Raw genomic sequence first — 17,928 nt, 5'->3', positions numbered from 1 at the left:
TGTAATTTATGATTATATGAAAATGACACATATTATATTTTAAAATATATAATATTAACTAATATAGATATCATAAAAAAAAAATAGTGATATTTATTTTGAACAAAAAATTACTATTATAATGTAAGATGAGACTTCTTCGAAGCCAAGATTAACGTAAATACTTTAAAAAACTATTGAAAATCAAAATAAATCAATCTTTGACCAAAGTTTATGTACAATTTTTTCCTTGTAATTTATTACTTCATCTCTAACTTATCTTATAATTGAACATTTATAAGAGTCCATAGTTGTCCTTTAAACTATACTTCAAAACCACTTGGCCATCAACATTAACAAACATTTATTGTAAGGGAAAAACTCAAATTCAACGTCACTCTTGAACCTTTAGCTATCAAAATAAAAATCATCAAACAAATTTATGAAGACATTTTATATTAAAAATATTTTTCTATCAATATTGAATAAACATTTAATCTAAGGAAAAACAAACTTTCATGTCAAAAAATGGGCTTTAAAAAATTGATTAAATCATATTATTATAACTACTTGAAATGATTAATTACTATTTCTCTATTTTTCTAGAAAAAAAAATGGCTTAGGATTTTAATTTTAATCTATGAAAATTTATATAAATAATTCAAGAAAAGAAAATAAGTAAATAAATAAAAGTGAAAAAGTGAAAAAGTGATCAAAGGAAAAATACAACCTTTATTGATTTTTTTATTTTTTTTAAAACTTCCTCTCCCTCTAGAACCCTCTCCTAAAAAATTGGAAATTAAATTGATTGCATTGGTTTTTGAATTTCTTGGGTTGTGAATTGAATCGCTAAGATATGATTGTTAAATTGCTTGCATTTTAACTAGATGTTGGAATCACATGCTTATATTATTTCATTTACAATTTTTCATTCTAGTTATGTTGTCAAACTGAATATAGAGCACATTTGGATTTGAGCTTAACATAAATTTATTGTGATATTAAAAATTTAATTTACCATTGGTTATTTCATGATTTTGCATGGTTTATCTCATGAGTTTAGGGATTGTTTGTTGGTGATAAGTTGCCATGTGGTGGTTTCATTGTCGTTGTTATCTTGTTTGAATGAATAATAGGGTATGTTGGGATTGTTTATCCTTGTTCCTTGTTTCTTAGTTTGAAGTCCCTTATAGGATTCCCATCCCATGTGGAGCATTTCCTTTTTTGGTTAATGTGTTGAACATCAAGTGGTGTGTTCTATGTTACCTTCTATTTTTTTTCAATCATTTGGGAGTTCATTTGTGTTGTGTTATTAATCTTGTGAGTCCTAAGTTTTCCCTTGGGTATGAGACCTGAAAATGATCTTTTATTCTATCTTTGGATAAGACTACAAAATGCGATCAGGACCACAATGTAAAACAAGACTACACCATAGATTCTAGATTCAAACATATTTCTAGAAAATTATGCATTTTCAAGATGGTGGCACATTTATAGGACAATTGTGTAATGGTCCTCTAGTTTCCCCCTTGTGCACTAATGCCTTGATATGATAATGTCCTTTTTTGGTGCTATTGTCCCTTGACATGCTAATATCCTATATTTCATCAGACGATGAGTGCTTTCAACCATTTAATGGTAACAACTTTGTATACAAAGTTTTACCCTATTAGCATAGTGAGTCTTCCTATGTTGTCGCTTCATTGATAAGCTTTGAACTTGGGGAGTTATGGAAGCTTTTGTATAGGAAAGCATGTCGTTGATTAGAAGTGACCTATTCTTATACCAATTTATGGAGGGTGTGTACCTGCAAGTAAGGTAACATATTGTGAAAGCTTTTACTTGTGTTTAGATATATTTAAGGTTATTTTGAGTGGATTGCAGGTGAATGTTACCCTCATCTTACTCTTCTTTCTAGACATTGGTGTTGCATCCTCTAGTCAAAATGTGATAACTCCTAGTTGTTCCATTGGTTGTGTTGGGTTTCCTTGGGTTTTGTAAGGGTTTATAATATTATGTTAATGTGGACTTTAGGTTGATTATTCTCTTATCCAAACCTTTTTGTTGTGTTTGAAGAAGAGTGTAATCATGGATTGTTATTCAATCATCATTTGGATCATAAGTTCATCATGGTGGTTTCATCCAATGATTGGAATGTCTTTTGTTCATGCTACATTTGTTGTAGTAATGATAAAATATTATTGGGGTTAGTGTCATTTTATTTTGTATGACACTTGTGTGTATGTTGGTGTATAGTACATGTAGTACCTTGTTCATTGGTGTTGTTCTTTAAAAAAAAAGTTGTTTGATCAATTTGTGTCCAAGGTGTGTGTTGTGGGGTATTGCATCATTTCCAACCATCTAACTATTTTCTAAAATATATTAGAAATGATCCCACCCAGGAAGATGGGCATAGATGGGCGTACTTAAGTAACTAAGAGGGAGATCCTTAATAAATTTACAACCTACAATTTTAGCAATTTTGTGTTACCTATAGATTAAGGTATTAATGAAGTACAAAGAAATCTTACTCAAATTCAATTTTTGACCTAAGAGTTCTTCATAATTATCCAACAACTTGTTCATTCCCTTAACTTTGGATGACGATTTCACTTTCATATTAGTCACATATATTTTTATCCGTCCTTCATAAATATTACTACTTATCATTTTATACTAAATTTACTCATATTACTTATCAATGAGCTTCATATTAAAACACATATTAAATTTACTTATCACTTGTTACATATATTTCTCATACTCTAAACAAATAAAAGATTTTTAAATTATTAAATTTTATTTTATAAAATTAAATATATGGTAAACAAATTATATAAGTAAATACCATACTACTTTATTATTAAATTATATTTTTAATTCATTAATATAAACTTTTATATTTTTTGAACACCCTTCATTATATTCTCTTAAAATTTCATAAAATATATGAAAGGCAACCAGTAATACATTTTTCTTAGTTCTTATCAAATTATTTTTACATCAAGTCCGTTTCTTGATAATAAGTGCAATAGTTATTACAAATAATATATTTATAAATCTATTGTTAACAACATGAGTAGTTGAAAAATTATAATAAATATAATACAAATATTTGTAGTTAACATCATTGGAGCATCAATAAGAATGATAAATGTATTATAAAATCTCTTACTGAAATCCATTGTATCAGTACAGATTTTATTATCTCAGGAAGTATATTTATAGGGGTTGTTCCAGTCTATTCAAATCCCCACTGAATGTGGGAGTAAAGATTTGTAACATTCTACATACAACACAAAATGGTTAACATGAAACAGAGGCACGAGAACAGAGTCCATCGAAAATAGAAACATGTAAATGATACGGGGAGGTGGGGTTTCGTGGGTCCCACTGGCCTGGTCACCCAAGCAGTCAAATCTTAGAGTGTGCCAGTTAAGCAAGGCCATCACGTCGCTTACCTCTGTCGTAGAAGAATAACTGTTAGGTAATGATTATAAAATCGGAGTGTCACAAGACTTATGAAGATTTATAAGGGTCACATGCAGTATGCAAATATAGTACTCTTTTGTTTTTTCTTTATTTACGTATTGTATTTTTATTAGAGCTTCTTAATGCATACTTAGCATTGATGTCAACTATTCAAAAGGTACAAACAGTAGTATTTCCTTTAAGATATTGTTGCATTTTAATTAGATATTCTTCTAGTGCATATTAGCATTCATGTGGACTATTCATTTCAAGTTGTCTTACATTTATTTAAGTGAATTGAGATTAAATTAATCTTTCTGAAGTTTTTTGTTTTGTATTTATTTGTATTACATTTCTATAGGTCATTTGTCTTTATAAATAGATTTTTGTTTCATAGTTCTAAAATCACCTTTAATATTTTCTTCATATATAAAATTTGTCCTTGTTTCTACTCATTCTCCTTTATACTCTTAATCCATTCACATTCTCTTATAAAGCATTGATATCCTAAGAACTAGAAGATGAGGAGAAGTACTTCAATGATCAAATTTGTAATTAAGAAATGAACATTTCTACATTAATCATTTCCTCACTACACTCTTTATTTAATATATCATATTCTTTTGTCAAATTATCATATTATTCCATTGTATTTTAGATATCATTCTCTCTTTTCTTGTATCATTATTTTGTGTGAGAAGGGAACCTAGTAGAGTTATAGTGGATAATATATCCAATAGAAAAAAATTCCCCTTAGTAGGTGGTATGAACATTGGAGTGAATCTAGATAGTCTTTTAGCAGTTCAAATTATTTTTGGAACTTCTCGTCCCATTTGAATGTAACACTTTTGTGTAAGAGATATATGTCAATGGATGATACTTATCTACTAGTTGAAAACTATGAAACATTTATTTACGTAACGCATTTTTTTTAATTGGTTGGTGGCGTGATAATAATTATGGATTTGAATTTAGTAGGATCCAATCCAATGCCTCTATGGAAAATTATGTGCCCAAGTAATTTTCCCGAATTTATACCAAAGAGATTATTTTTTCATTTATTCTCACTTGATAATCTTCTAATCTATCAAAAATTACTACAAGAATACTTAAGAAAGAATCTCTTGTGATATATTTTTCTAACAAGTCATCCACATAATCCTCCATCATAGCGTCAAAAAGTCAAGAATGTGGTTTTTATTTCACTTTTATAGGTGGTTCTAGTGTCTTAAAACCGAAATGGATTGCATTCCAAAAATAGTTTCCGTAAGGACATGTGAAGGATGTTTTAGATTGATCTTCTATTGCAATAACATATTTGGCCTTTAAGGAAAAGATCTTATGTTATGCTTAGATAATGTAGGAGAGGGCGTGAACTATTACATAAGAGCCCCTTGATACAAGAAAGGGGTATCACAAAGTGTTATAACACCCATCATAAGAACTAGTAGACATAGAAAAAAACTAGAACCAATTGAAATTAAACAAACAAAAACTACACAAAACAAAATATAACCAACACCAAGAAACACCATCCAAATTAAACAAAAATCGATGGTCTATAGTTTGGGAGTTTTAATAGCTTGTCAATCTTGGCTAAGCTTATTTACCTTCTCATAAAAGGATTATATTTTAGTCATAGCCTTTATGGTAGTAATTTAGAAGGGGACTCACATTTTTCCTTCATTATGGTCCTAGACTGCTTGATACAAATACCAATCACAATCTCCATAGATCACTTTCACTTTACATGTATTCACTCGAGCTCTTCCTAAATAGATTACACTAAAGCCAAACTTTTTCTGGCCATATCCCTATTGTTATTCACCAACTCTTCCAACTTTCTTTTAAGGTTTTCCTAACTACCAAGGATTTTAGTGATGCCCCTAGCCATTTAATTTATTTCTTCTACTAAGGCCCCAATGACATTAAGGGCTTTAAATTTGTCATCCACATTATCCCATCTCATAAGCCTCTCTGCTTTATCATTAGATGCCATCTAGACTCTTTCATCTTTATCCTTTGTTGACTAGTCAATGACCCCAGCTTTCGTATTAAACAGAGCCTTCAATCTCTTGATCTTAATTTTGGTAGTATGGAGCTGGGAAAAGAGCCAAAAAACAATTTTATTATTCCAATTGTATGTTCTATAGATTCTATTAGCTATTAAGTTTCTCAAATGATGCACAACTAGTGAGGGGTGCATATAGGACATGCTTCCATAATACCATGAAAAATTCATACTCTTCTCAAGAAATAATCATGATTTTTTTCTTCAAGACTTAAGGATGTTACAATAAATGTAATATTAATTTATTGTGTTGTTATTGGATTTATCTCTAAGGATTATTTAAATAAGATACAATATTTATCTTAATATTTAGAATTATTAAGGCTAGAATTATAAAAGGAATGATTTCACTTATAGGTGATGCATTATTTTAAAATTTACTATGCTTAGCTCTTGATTCTCATAGTTAAAAGATATAAATTTCTCACCAAAGTATGTTCTCGCATATAGTACAATGATGAAATCATCTTTATGATCTTCTAATTGTATTTTTTGTCATAGTCCTATAAGGTTATCAATGGCTTTATCATTTTTGAATGTGTCTAAAATTGGAGGTCCTAAATGATACCAAACTATAAGTTAAGTTTAGAAAATTTGAATCTCCTTCGGTTGTGATATAAATTGTATAATGGATAATATATAAATTCTATAATTTAGGAGTCTTCAAGTGTATCTTGATTAGTAGTTTCAATATTGGAGAAGCCTTACCTTCTCTAGTAAGGCTACATTTAAGCTTGGAAGATAGTTTATGAAGAGGCCTATATTTAGGTCCTTCATCCTGTTGGAAACTAATAACACTAAGAGGGGGGAAGAATCAATGTTATACTAGAATAGAAGATTTTAGCTTTAACAAAACATTCATATACCAATCGGTATACCAGTATAAACAAAATTGCAAGAAGTAATGTAACCAATAAGCGAAACATATAAATTCGAAACATAACACACAAATTTATATGCGGAAAACCTCAATGAGGAAAAACCATGGTGGGATTTGTGACCCACAATATCGATTCACTGGTCATATGAAGAGATATTACAATATATGATGGGCCTGCACTTGCAGGAAGGATTACAGCCTAGAGCACACTGCTCATCACAATAGGAGTCTCACTGACTACATAACGATTTAGACAAAAATCTAGAGAAGTGTGAACTTCTCAATATAGCATCTCCTATGCCTGAATACAGTTAAAGTTTAAGCTTTGTTTGTTCTAGTTAAAACCCTAAACCTCAGTACCAAAAAAACCCTTACAATGAATTACTCACATACATAGTCTCTCTAATATATTTTGCATTATATTACATTCATATATATCCATTCCACATGTCTATCCCTATTCTCTTCTCACAAAATGATCTAATCAATCTCCCCTATATACCCTATACAAATTTATGCCTTATGTCGGCTTACAAGGATATATACAATATTATATTACATGTTGCCATATAACATAAATGAATAAGAATTAAAACAAGTTGTCGATGCCAGATCCAAGATGTGTCGACCTTAAATATCGATCACCTTTACCATACCATGTCGGCCTGCATTGCCGGTGACCAAACAAATCTCCTATCCTGTCGGTGCCAGTGTTGGTGTAGAGTCTGTGAAGTGCCTGTTGGTGCACCATATGAAGGCAAAACCCAAAATCATGTTTCCTTCAATGTAAAAATAATGAAAGCTAACCAATAGAGTGTCAATTGCCAATAATCCCCCCCTTTGGCATTGATGGCAACACTCATGTGAAAAATGGTCATGGTTTCAACTGTTGGTTTCATCCTACCCTACTCTCACTGAGCTGAATATGCAAAATTCCAAAAAATCTATAACTCCCCCTAATGTATGAAACCCTTCTTCTTTTTTACATGTATACTACTCTCCCTTTGACACTAATGCCCAAAAATTGTAAAAGGAATGTCAAAAAATAATAACTGTACATTGAATACCTCCAAAAAAAATGTCTTACCAGAGCTTGACCAATTTTAAAATTTCTGGGTAAGCTTTCTATAATAAATGCACATAAGTATCCCATCTTGTTTTGAATATGTCAGAGATAGATACAAGTCCACTCAATAAATATGCAAGTGATTCTTTCTCATTAACTTCTGCTAGTGTGGGCTTACCAAGCATATCCATGCATTCCCTCTTATGTACACCAAGTGAATCCAATATTGGACTCACCAAACCTCTGAAACTTCTGGCTCTCTGAATGATCTTATCTCTTTCCTTTTCAAGAGAAGAGATTTGGTTCTCCAATGTTAAAATTTGTCCATCAATAGATGTGGTTAGTGAAGCTAGTCCATCAAAAGAGTTAGCAATACTAGCAATTTTGTCCTATATTTCTTTTATCTTTTCACCTACTTTTGTTGTAAGATTTTATGTATTGAAACATACCCTATATATATTAGTACCTTGTTTCAAAGAATTTTCTATGAAAATTAACTTCTCAATTTTTTTCTTCTCTCTATCAATGATCTAGTCAAAAGTGGCTCTCTTAGCCAAAGTGAATTTTTCAAGTGCTAGCCAGTTAGAGATCTACTGTAATGACTGAAAATCTTCTGAGATGTGCTCTATTATTATCTTAATCTTTCTAGAAGGGCTCACTTCATTCTCAATATGACATTCTGGGACCAATCTATGCAAAACAGTTATGGATTGATCTATAATCCCTTTATCTGTGTTTCCCTCCTTCATCAATTTTGTGGGACTCATCTCTGTGATGTTTTTCTTTTCTACTAGAGAAGTGTCATTTGTCAGTAATGATGTGTTAGCAATTGGTTCCCTACTAGATTCCCCTATTTTCTTTGGTGATCTATGCAACTACCGGTTCCTCCATAGGAATAGTATCCTCAACTTGTACATTAGTATCTAGAGGACATGTGTCCTTAATGTTAGTATCCTCTATAATATTCTCTGTATTAACCGATATACCTATATTTGTCTTTACATTTGTGTTAATCGATGGCTTAATTTCCACTATCTTGATATTCTTCTAAACTAAGGGTGGAGTACCCATGATTCCTTTACCTTTCCCTTCAACCGGTGTATCTATTGTATCAATATTTGTCTCTAGTGAAGTGAAGAATCCTCTATGCTTTCTCAAATTTTTTATCCAACCCTTCTGTGTCTCCTTTGTTATCTCATTCATCCTTCCTAACATCAAGCTAGTTATTCTATGTTTGCTATTAAAAACCATCGTATCTGCAACCTCAATTGTCTTCTCCATCTCATCTGGAGTTATAGAAACACATATAGATAAAAAAATTTGCATCTTAATGTGTTTATCTTCTTGGATTGTAGATAACCTTCTAGCATCTAACATGTTGTATAGATCTACCATTATTTAATTTTCTATTGCAATTAATGATTTTTTTCTAGATATCTAAATATAGAAGAATTGCTTCCTCTACCTCTCTCTGTTCATCATCTTCAAATGTATCATAATAAGACTTAACATTTTTCAGCTTCCCATCCTTAGTAATTTCATCTACAATTTCAGCACAAGTCTTAGGCAGAATAATTGTTACATTACTAGTCTCTAGTGCCAAATCAATGTCACTCTTCTTTCTCCTTCTGGTAGTACCAGATGTAGCTGATGGTGTAGCCTTAGGTGCCTTCTTTTATGTTGGTAATTTGATGGTGACCTTCCTAACCGGTTGTTTATGTGGTTCCACTTTAGGTTCTTCTGGTTTCTTCCTCACAACCCTTTTGAATGGTAATGGTGTGTCATCTTCAGGCTCAGAATGTGCAGTCACATGTTCAATGTGTACTACCGAAGCCTTCCTCTTCCTCCCTTTCTCTGAGACAACATCAATTATTTCCTTAATGTCCTTTGAAACCTCCTTTACAAATTTGCTTGCCTTACCTTCTTGTTTTTCCCTCTTCTTTCGGTTGAACTTAGTTTCAACCTCAAGAGTCTTTTGTTGTTCTATTCCACAAGGTTTTTCTGCTTCATCTATATCTGTATCAAGTAGAATTTTAGCATATGTATAAAGAATTCATGCATCCACCTCATAGCCCATTTCAGCTATCCAAATCTTCCGTGGCTTGACTACCTCCATGAGGGTCTCATATTTCTTGACCATGAAACATATGCCAGTAGAGTATTTCTCTACTATATGCTCAGGTACTCTTCTTCTAGACCTCATAGATTTCTGAAAAGATTTGAAGTAACCCCATTCCTTGTCATCTATAAGACTTCCCAATGAAATAATTGATTTCTTAAGTTTTCTTCCTATCGAGATGTCAAAAGCCCATTGCTTCCTTCCAGAACTGGGAGTATCATTCAAAAAGTATAACATAAGAAGACCAACAAATTTACATACCAGAAGGTGCCTTTCTTCTCACCTTTAATCTTTCCTAAATTAATCAATATCTCCTCAAGCATTCAGTCACAAAGATCTAACTTGATATTTTCTCTAAACATTTTATAAGCAGCCAGAATACATGAACTTGAAACTAAATTCAGTTGGTTAGACTGAGTTACCTTGTAGCCTATGGTCATGCTTCCAAATTTAATGTCAGTGTTAGTGATCTTTCTCACCTTCATCGATCTCTTGTCTAATGTAGCATCGACGATCTTCCTTACAAAGTCATTTGATACTTTCTTATCTGGATGTTGCCCTACCGATGGCAAACCAGTAATTGCCTAGATGGCTTCCTTAGTGATTTTGTAGGGTCGGTTCAGCCATACACTAATACATTTGGAATAGATTTTCAACTGATGTTTCTGACGGAGAAGGTATATTGTGGCCAAATTTGATTTTTTTTGAAAAAATGCCTACATTGGTTGTAATTCCGACGGAAATTACCCATTTGGTTTCGACGAAGACGGCATTAGCAATGAGAATTTTCTTTTTTTCAAAAAAGTGCTTGAGTTCGTCGTAATTCCGATGACAGCGGCCATTACAAAATTAAAAAAGAGGTGGGGAATTCATTTGTGAATTGAAATCTTGCGTAGGCATCCATGGCGACTTCAACCCCCAAGAACAGCAAACCCACGTCGAAGGCAATCCCACGCAAGAGGTAGATTCAAATTGCCCTAGTTTTTAATTTCATGTTGCAAAAAATATACATGTGGTGGTTAATTGTCCTAGTTTAATCTCGTAAAACCATAGAACTGTGATTGAGGAGTGAGCATTCAATTTTGTATCAGCAATCCCTTCCTCCCATATATGCGCATGTTGATTGTTCACATGAGATCACATCTCTTTGTGACATCATATCAAACAATTCATGAGCCTTGTCCATGTTTCCACATTTCGCATTCATGTCAAGCAGGGCATTTGCAAGTACAACACCTAACAAAATTCCTCTATCCATTATGCTTTGATGGATGTCCATACCCTGTTCCAAAGCTCCCATTTTTGCATAGGCAGGGAGGATGCTAGCAAAGGTTGTGGAATTTGGCTTTATGCCTTCCAATTTAATTTGCTTGAAAGTGTCTAAAGCCTTTTCGACAAGTCCATTTTGTGCATATCCAGCAATCGTTGCAATCCATGAGACAACATTTCTTTCAGGCATTCTATCAAATAGTTCATGTTCCTTGTCTATGCTTCCACATTTGGTATACATGTCTACCGAGATAGTTACAACTACAACATCTGACAAAATTTCTCTATCCTTTATGCTTCGATGAATGTCCATACCCTGTTCCAAATCTACCATTTTGGCATAGGTAGGGAGGATAGTAGCAATGGTCATGGAATTTGGCTTTACACCTGCCGATTGCATTTGCTTGAAAGTTTCTAAAGCCTTCTCAACAAATCCATTTTGTGCAGTTGCAACTACATCTAACAAAATTCCTCTATCTTTTATGCTTTGATGGATGTCCATACCCTATTCCAAAGCTCCCATTTTGGCATAGGCTGGGAGTAGGCTGGCAAATGTAACTAAAGAAATGAAATGATCAGCTACAAAGACATCAAACCACTACTAACAAAACCGAGAGTCTAAAATATGATAGGGAATAGTGTGAGCTGTCCTGAAATAAAATATTTTATTTTCAATTTCAACTAAAACATAATTACTCAGCCATTTAATGTTATTAATAAGTGTTTAATTTATGAAAGAGATAAATGGTTGGCCACAAGTACATGAGTTACTAAATACACACAAATAAGTGAAATTGATATTCAAAACTATCTACAATGAATTCAATTCTTGTCCATTAGTCATTTATGTTTGCAATAAGCATCTTTCTTTGTTTTTCTTAATCTTTTTTCATAGTTATGTGCATATTTCACATTCTATAATTAGGATATCAATTGCTATGGTTGAACACTAGCATGATGTTTGTGTTGTGGTATAGATGCATGGAAACATAATTATGGGATTGTTATATTATAGAGATCATAAATCTAGATATCGCATATTAGTTCTAGCTCTTCTTGGATTGAGTCTAAAGTTGACATATAGTCATAAAGCCATTATTAGCAGATCTATCCATTTCTAGTAAAGAAAATTGAGAAAGTCATTTTGATATTGAGAGTTTCTTATCTGTTTACCTATTGATCATTATTAAGCCATAATATTTAGGTCTATTTATCTCTCTTGCAAAACCTCCATAAGTGTCCTAGATTGTCCCTACTACTCAGTCTTCAATTCGGAAAAATGGAATTCTAAAGATTTGTTGCACAAGATGGTGTTGAATGTATCAACAAGGCTAGCATGGAAGGCATGTTCAAGCTTCCACTTGTACAACAAATGATTTGTTGATAGAAGAAATTGTTGAAATAGGGATACAATCAAAAGACAAGTAAGTACATACAAACCTCCTCAGTTGAAAGTAAAATCTGTGTATAAAAAGAGTACATTGAATCCCAATCCATCAACATAATAGAGATATCGATGGAGACTTAATTGGATGTAGCATATCACACCAAATTTGTTAGAGTATTCTAAGCTAGTACATAATGTTTCATAAAGCCACATTAGTATTTTACCTAGATCATTATCTACCAAAACTAACTATAGTAATCCTTTTGAGGATTAATTTCATGGTGCTAGATCTTCATTTAGTTCCACTTCTTGTTGGAGAAAAGAATAGTTATTTCTTGAGGTAGATGAATATCCCATCAACAAAGGACAAGACCCTTTCTAGAATATAACAAATTCTACTCCAACAAAAGATCATGGGGATTTCACTAGAGATATTGAATAAGAGATAGACTTCTACTACTGCATTAAAAGCATTGGCATGTTCTTCATTTATTGATGTAAACTCTCTGTGACGCCACCACAACCAACAAAGGTGTAAAAAGTTGTTTGCAATGCATGGATTTTTAGGATTGTCCTTTGAGAAAACAGAATTAAAGTATGGAAGTAGGATCTGCTAGCTCCTGAGGGAAAGACCATGTCAGACAATAATTTCTATTTTCTTGCCTGTGAAGAAAGACCATGTCAGACAATATCAACAAACAATAAAATAAGGAGACAATTGCTAGATTGTGGTCTAACTTGAAAAGAAAAGGTGATGGAAAATGTTATTGTCCATGCAAAATTTGTAAGGGGTTAAAGACTAGAAGACTTCTAATCAAAACAACATAGAAACATTGTAGGCTACATGGTCACATTGAAGGTGGACATAATTATCATCCATTGGTAAGTTTTTCATTATATAGTTTTCATAATTTATATACATAGTAAATCACATGATGATGAGATCATGATCACGGTTTATTTATGTATATCAATTTTATATAGGTCGAGCACCCCGAAGCACATGGTATGGATCAACACAACCCTGAGAATATGGTTTTCGAAGTGGATGAACATGGAGGTGTGAATATCGAAGCTGAAGATAATGATCCCATGGAAGATGATGATCATGAGCCAGAAAACACAATTGAAGATGATGGTACAAATACATTGATCCATGACTCATTTAGTACTCGCGCAGCTGATCATGATGATGAAGATGACCTTGATGTTGTTCATGATGTCCCTCTAGTTAAGAAGGCATTTGAGGACCTTTATGAAGGCTCACAGGCAACTCTTCTCTCCACTGTATTGTTGTTGGTGACATTGAAGGTTATGAATGGTTTATCCAACATAACAATGTCACGTATGTTAAGGCATGTCATATATGTCATAATAAACTGTGAATCATGTTGTACCATTAATATACTTTATTAAAACAAATTATATTTTGTTGTTGTAGATTGATAGGTGATTTTTTGTTACCACCATCAAATATTCTACCTCGCTCATACCAAGGATTATCTGCTGTTATGAAAGATATTGGAATGGACTATCAAGCAATAGATGCTTGTCCCAATGATCATATTATATATCACAAACAACATGAATTTTGAACTGAATGCCTTGAATGTCATATCAGTAGATATCAAACAGATCAAATAACAAAAAGGGTTCCTCGCAAGGTTCTTCGCTATATTCCCATTATTCCACGTATGCAACGATTATTCAAGTGCACTAGCTTGGCACAATTTATGGATTACCATGCATGCAATAGAAGTTGAGATGACATTATTCGAATGCCTGCAGATGGTTCAGCATTTATGGACATAGAGGAAAAGTGGCCACACTTTAAAGAAGAACCTCGTAATCTCAGGCTTTCATTGGCAGCGGATGGTGTCAATCCATTTGGAGAGATGAGATCTGTTTACTCAGTGTGGCCTGTTTTTGTTATCAATAATAACATTCCTCCATGGATGTCAATAAAGAGGGAGCACATAATGTTGGCAATGATTGTTCCAGGTATTTTATTATTTAAATATAGTTGTCTAAAATTAATTATAAATATTGTAGTAAAATGGTCATAATAATTATGTAATGTTTTTGTTCGTTTCATTAGGTAAGTACCAAGTTAAAGATATGAATGTATATATCGAGCCTCTTATCGATGAGTTGCTGGAGTTATGGAATGGTGTCACTATGTATGATGTCTCTAGACCAATAGGACAAAGACAATTTCAATTCCTTGCGATGCTTCTATGGACAATACACGATGCCCCGGGGCCAACACATTTTTGTGGTACGTTATAGTGTTTAAGTTGTGCATGAACATTATAATTCAGTAAATTATCATATTTAATCCAATTATACATTATCTTTTAGGTCTTCAAACAAAGGGAAAATTTGCATGTCCTGTTTGTGGTCCAAAGATGAAATCTCGTCATTCAAAAAGTTTAGGAAAGCAGGTGTTTGATGAGTATAGGCACTTTCTCCACAAAAATCATAAGTATCGAAATACTGAAAAACATCTTTTCAATGGGAAAGAAGAGAATACATCAAAGCCACAAAGAATGACACCTCACCTGTGCAAGTTGGAATATAATAGAATTAATCGTCAAGGTAATGCCATTCCATCTATTGGTTTGTCATAAAACATCTTTTCTATTTTGTTTTGTTTACTGATGATGTGATTGATGATCATGAAGGTTGTGAAGGCATAAATGACCACCTTCCTAAGGGAATAAAAAGTTATCCCCGACAATTTAGTAGGTTTCCCTACTACGAGTAGTTACAAATTGTTCATTTGTTTGATAGTATGCATATTGGAAAGAATATAATAGATACATTATGGAAAATATTGGATGGAAGGCATGACAAAGAAAAAATTGTCAAAATATGTAGTGACATTTAGGATTCCAATGATGCAATGATAAATGTCATTCAATCAAATAGCCATGGAGACCAGATTAATATAAGTGAGCTTCCTTGGTTATTAAAAAACTAGCAAAGCAATGCTATAAAAGAAGTCATACGAAAAATTTGATTTCCCATAGGATTTGCTGTGAACATAAACAATCTCATATCAAAGAAAAGTGAATTTGGGCCAGGGATGAAAATGCATGATTGGCATACCTTCATTAAGGTAATTCATGTTCTTGTGTTTTTAGTATGTATTTAAGTACTACGCATATGTGTACTTTTCATTATGTTACAAAAATATGAAAAGATAATTTTATAATTGTTGGAGTATGTTCTACCTCTATCTCTCCCAGACGACTTCGACAATAATGTCAAGCAATTCATATATGATCTTGGAAAATACATGAAGTAAGTAGTGATATTTTTTTACTTCATTGTATAGATATTATATTTGTGCTTTGTTTTACTTCTTATGTTATATATTTTTTTGCATCTTGAATACCTTGTAGGTGGTTGTCATGTAAAGAAATCCATAAAGATGATATAAAATATTGGAAGAGAAAAATTCCTCATTTAATGTGTGAAATGCAAAAGTGTCTACCTATAGCTTTTTTCAATGCACAAGAGCACTACCTCATACACCAAGTTGAGGAGATTGAATTGTGTGGACCTATACACACTAGGTCAATGTGGATGGTTCAGAGGCACTTGAAATTTTTGAAGGCTTTGGTTCGAAAAAGAGCACATCCTAAGGGTTCTATGGTGGAGGGATATATGGTATGCCACACTATGGTGTACATTTTTGAATTTCTTCCTAAGTTTGCAGCAAAGATCCACGTGGATCGCATTTGGGATCCCAACACCATTAACAAATTCGAAGGGGAGTACTTGACGGGGAAAGGTAGATTGAGGAAAGTGAGAGGTAATTATAAGATGTTATTGTAGTTAATTAATTCTTAATCTTCCAAATAAATCGATTGTAAGACATCTATTTATTTTTTGTACAGTTGGTCAAGAGTGGGATGCACTACATTTGTATATTGTAAACAATCTTGATTGGATGATGGTATGGATTGAACGTTGTCAAGATTTTGGACGCACGTTAGCATGGGAAGGTGTGGCTTCATTGGTTAAAGAAGTACATCGTAATGGAGATTCCAATGTTACGCAAAGGGAAATTGATTTGCATATGGTTTAAGAGATAAATAGGTACGTATAAATTTATTAATCACCCATATGTTTATCAACTCATAATGCAATAAATTTTACATGTTTGACATATCACAGGTCAAACACCACAACGCTATGTGCTGCAATGGTCATAAATTTCGCATAAAAAAGTTGGATGACATGAAAAAAACCTATGATTCTGGCATCATTGTAGTCTTTATGGTGACAAATATTTCATCGAGAAATGACATTCATCCTCAACAGTCTCAAAATTGATACTATGGCATTTTGGTTGATATACTTGAGTGTGACTTTAATTCCTTCAAATTAGTTTTGTTCATCGTCAAATGGTATAGGCTATGATTGAATAAAAATGATCTTGATAGAATTGTTATTGAACATGATAATGGTTTTATAATGCTAAATACAAGGTCATTTGAACTAGTTGGGGATGAGCCCTATGTTCTTCCAAGCCAATGTGAGCAAGTATTTTACTCAGAGGTTCCACATAAACCAGGTTGGTCATTTATTGTTAGACATGATCCAAGAGGAAGGTCAATAAAGTATAATGTGATGCAAGAAGAAGATACCGAAGAAGAAGATACTGAAGAAGTAGAAGATGAAGTTGATGATGATGACAATCAATAGTTTCACAATGATGAAGAAGAAGAAGAAGAAGAAGAAGAAGAAGAAGAAGAAGAAGAAGATGATGATGATGATGATGATGATGATGATGATGATGATGACGGTGATGGTGATGATGGTGATGATGATGGCAAAGACGTTGATGATGATGATGATGACAATGATGATGATGATGATGATGATGATGATGATGATGATGATGATGGTGATGAGCTTGATGTTCATGATGATGAAGAATGAAATGTATGAGGAATGCGATTAGTATATTATCTATTTAATATTGACTTCTTGATAGAATTTTTTTAACATAATTAATTAATTCTATTTTAAATTCTAATGCCATTACATAATTAATTCATGACGCACATTTTAATATGGAGATGGAGATAGGGAGTGTGACTATTTATGTGACAATTTTTAAACTGTGTTTATTTATGGAAATTAGATTGTTTATTAGCTATGTGACTATTTATGTGACCATTTAGTTGAGGATCCTGCACAGTCTACATAGAGTAAAGGTAAGGAATTAAAAAAATTACAATGATTTTGATGACAACATCTTTTTAATATTTAATACTCTTTTTGTCTACAAAGTTCATGTTGTTCATGTTGTGTATGATGTAATTTCGCTAACGTTTTTTATATTTTTTCTTTGTCATAGGCTGACACGGATCCATCACATATCGCAGATAGATATGTACCTTGCGACACTTCTACTGAGCAGGTAAACCTCATTGTAATTGTACAAATTAGGTAGAAGCAAAATGTTACATTATTATGTTCTTTTTTTAAGTTATTTATACTAATTTTGTAATTGTTAATGATATTCTTGACACAGACGGATGTTCGGGGAAAGGGAAAGGGAGTTGTAGTACTTGAGCACCTTCCTATGGATGTGGAATCATTAGGGTTGAGCAATGATGACCCTAAAGATCCCACAGACCTTGTGAAATTCTTTAAAATGCCTCTTATA

The sequence above is a fragment of the Cryptomeria japonica genome, chromosome 7 (assembly GCF_030272615.1).
Source record: "Cryptomeria japonica chromosome 7, Sugi_1.0, whole genome shotgun sequence".
Classification (NCBI taxonomy): Eukaryota; Viridiplantae; Streptophyta; class Pinopsida; order Cupressales; family Cupressaceae; genus Cryptomeria; species Cryptomeria japonica.
Note: the sequence above shows the minus strand (reverse complement) of the source record.